Raw genomic sequence first — 4,183 nt, 5'->3', positions numbered from 1 at the left:
AGGGGAACATCACACTTCGGGGACTGTTGTGCGGTGGGGGGAGGGGGGAGGGACAGCATTAGGAGATATACCTAATGCTAAATGACGAGTTAATGGGTGCAGCAAAACAACATGGCACATGGATACATATGTAACAAACCTGCACATTGTGCACATGTACCCTAAAACCTAAAGTATAATAATAAGAAGAAAAAAGAAAATTAATGAGGCTTTGGATTTTAAAGGGCTATTTTAATTTGCTGGACACTGAAGGCTGACCCAGTTTTAAGTAGGAGAATGATATCAGAATGGTAGCCAGTAAAGTGAATAGTTTGCTTTAGTCTCCTTTTTTTTTTTTTTTTTTTTGCACATATTTAACTAGGCCGTCAGGGTTAAAAGCAAATGTTTCAATAACAAGAGCAAAACAAAGGAAAAAAGTCGATCTAAACATACTTAAAAACATGCTTTTATATGACTGCTCTCAATGCATATACTTCGTTTCAATTTTTTTTTTTACCTTTACTTCACTAATTTTTTACAGAGCTATACAAGATCATTAATGACCCATACCAAGGTAAACAATTTTAATTGCATGAATATATCACTGGGAATCTAGGCACTGGCCTGCTGAGCAATCTGGGGAGAAAGAAGAAGACAGAAAGCAGAGACTGAAGAAGCTTCTCTCCTTGCTTCTGCCATTTTCTTCCTTCATTTCCTTCCAGAAGCCTGTCACATAAAGTGACCACAATTACATCTGGGAGAGGAGACCTCCATTTATCTCTGTGACACAAACAGGACACTTTTGACAGAATAGAAACAAAAGTCAAGCATGTGATTGAAGTAATCATTTCTAGTAATAGAGGCATTTGCTAGGATGAACACCATCTAAAACAACCATCTATGATATTGAGTTTCAAAACATAATATTAAGTTTTAGAAAATTCTTTTATAACCTCTCCATCTCTCTCAATCTATTAAATATCACATTCTTTAAAAAAAATAATAGCAGCTCCTCTTGTCAGGCACATGCTAGTTCTTTGGTGCAAACTGCATTATTTACTCATTACAAAAACTCCTATGAGATTGATATGGTTTGGCTCTGTGTCCCCACCCAAATCTCATCTCAAATGGTAATCCCCTCTTGTGTAGGAAAGGACCCATAATCCCCATGTGTTGATGGAGGGAGGTGACTGGGTCATGGGAGTGGTTTCCCCATGCTGTTCTTGTGACAGTGAGTGCGTTCTCACAAGATCTGATGGTTTTATAAGCGTTTGACATTTCTCCTTCACTGGCTCTTGCTCTCCTGCTGCCTTGTGAAGAAGGTGCCTGCTTCCCCTTCCACCATGATTATAAGTTTCCTGAGGCCTCCCCAGCCATGTGGAACTGTGAGTCAATTAAACTTCCTTTGTCTATAACTTACCCAGTCTCAGGTGGTATATATGTAGTGGTGTGAAAATACACTAATACAGAAATAGAAATTATAAAACTTTTTAAAGAAAAACCCAAAACTTAAAAAATCAGGCAAGATGGGGCCAGGCGTGGTGGCTCACGCCTGTAATCCCAATACTTTGGAAGGCCATGGCAGGCAGATCACCTGAGGTCAGGAGTTTGAGAACAGCCTGACCAACACGGAGAAATCCCTCTCTACTAAAAATACAAAATTAGCTGGGCATGGTGGCGCATGCCTATAGTCCCAGCTACTCGGGAGGCTGAGGCAGGAGAATCGCTTGAACCCAGGAAGCGGAAGTTGTGGTGAGCTGAGATCGCACCATTGCACTCCAGCCTGGGCAACAAGAGTGAAACTCTGTCACAAAGAAAAAAAAAAAAAATAGGGCAAGCAAAGGGTTTTATTTCTTGCCTGTGCATCCAGAGTCTATGTTTGTTCTAAGATTCTACACTGTCTCACACACTCAATCAAGGGAAAGCACAGAATGTGGATTACCAAATCTGGGTTCTATTTATTGTTCATCCACTAGGTACCTTGCTGTTTCAAGTAAACCACTGAACAGGTGTAGGACTCCACTAATTCCTTGAAGTGCCTGTGTTTGCTTTAATTTTTAAGAAGGACTGGTCAATTAAAATAATCAATTCCAACATTTTCCAATCGGATTTTTGTCATGTAATGGATCTAGAAAGGACCCCATGAAATAAATTGCTCATGCCTCTGTATAAAGTGCCATGTGAAAAATTTCTTGCAGAATATAGAGCCCTCCAAAAAATATGTTTTTTGTAACGTGCACAAGAAAACATGGCTACAGTTTTTAAAATAAAACCATGAAACAGTGAAAAGTTTTGAATGCAATATTTAGAAGCCAATGTGATTTAATCACATATTCACCCCTCTTACAACTCTATAATTCCCATTAGATTTTTCTGTCGTGATTGATAATTTTATTTAATATATTTTATAAAACTGTTTTATATAGTTTATGTAAAAATGTATAATGCGTATATTTCTTTATAATAATTTATTGCTTCAGCTAATATGTTTAATGTATAATACCTAAAAATCGTTTGTAAAATGAAGTGAAAATGAAAACAGGTTGTTTCTTCCCACTTCTTAACTTACGTCATCAACACAACCTCAGACCCAGTCATCTTAACTGTATTTAGCAATATTACCAAACAATAGCTCAATTAATCAGCAATACTAGGAGAATCATAATAATTCAATCAGAGTGGTTATTTTTAATTATACAAGTTAAGAAACATTTCTAAATTTTTCATTTTTGAAACACATTGTTTAGTCTAAGGCTGTGATAACACCTTTAGTAACTTGTGAAGTTAAAGCCCATATACACACACATACATTCACAAAGCATATATTTATATCTGTTTACATAAGCCTTTTAAATTAAGTGGAACACAAATCCGTGAAAGCAGCTACCTGGCACAGTACAATCAAAACAGCTGGCTGATTGATTAGGTTTTGCCATCTGTAATTAACTATTGTATATGTATAGCTTCAAAATTAAAATGCTCAAAGAATATAAAACAGATGCAAACTGTATGCTCTCATTTGGTAAACAACTTTAATTTCATGCCTTTTTGCTGCATTGTTTGGAAGTTCTTTAAAGAGCATGTATTATTCAAAAACTGCATTTCAGTCTGTTGCTTCAGCTATGTGGAGAATGCATGTAACAAAATATACAAACGTATGCAAGTTATTACTGTGTTCTAATTTATAGAAAATTGCTCTCTGGCATAGTTTTTCTGCCCTCTGCATGTCCTTAGATGTAGAGTATAATATATACAATTAGTATTCATCCATGAAAAATAAAATTTAAAAATAATAATAAATCAAATCTTAATGTTTACTTCAAACTTTTTGGTTTTATTTTTGATGGAAAAATACTAATTGTACATATTTGGAATACAATATGATGTTTTCATACATGTGTATATTTTGTAATGATCAAATTATGGCAATTAGCATATTTGTCACTTCAAACATTTATCATTTCTTTATAGTGAGAACATTCAAAATCCTCTCCTATAGCTATTCTGAAATAAACAATTCATGATTTTTACCTGTCACTCTTCTTTGCCATGGAACGCCAGATCTATTCCTCCTATTTAATTGTAATTTTGTACTCATTAACTATCATCTCCCCTTTGCCCTTCCACCCAGAGTCCCAGCTTCTGGTAATCACCATTCTACTCTCTACTTGTATGAGTTCAGTTTTGTTTAGATTTCACATATGAGTGAGATCATACAGTATTTGTCTTTCTGTTCCAAGCTTCTTTCATTTAACACAATGTCCTCCAGGTTTATTGTTATTGTCACAAATGACAGAATTTCTTGTTTTTGTAAGACTATATAATTATTTTATTGTGTCTATATACATTTTAAAAATATATTCATCCATGGATAGACACTTAGATTATTTCCAAATATCAGCAATTGTGAATAATGCTGCAAGGAAGATGAAAGCACAGACATCTCTTGACCATATTGATTTTAACTCCTTTGAATATATACTCAGTAGTGACTTTGCTGGAACATATGGTAATTCTATTTTTAGTTTTTTGAGGTGCCTCCCTACTGTTTTCCAAAATGGATAAAGATATACGTAATTAACACATAATTGTTACAGTATTATTCTGAATCTGACTGAGTACTTACTGTTACAAGTAAGTTTTACAGTTTTTAATTTTTTTAAATCAATAGGATTCTTTTATTTCAGCTCGAAGAACTATCTTT

This window comes from Symphalangus syndactylus, chromosome 15 (genome assembly GCF_028878055.3).
Source record: "Symphalangus syndactylus isolate Jambi chromosome 15, NHGRI_mSymSyn1-v2.1_pri, whole genome shotgun sequence".
NCBI lineage: Eukaryota > Metazoa > Chordata > Mammalia > Primates > Hylobatidae > Symphalangus > Symphalangus syndactylus.
The sequence above is the reverse complement of the archived record's forward strand: the minus strand, read 5'-3'. Positions refer to the sequence as shown.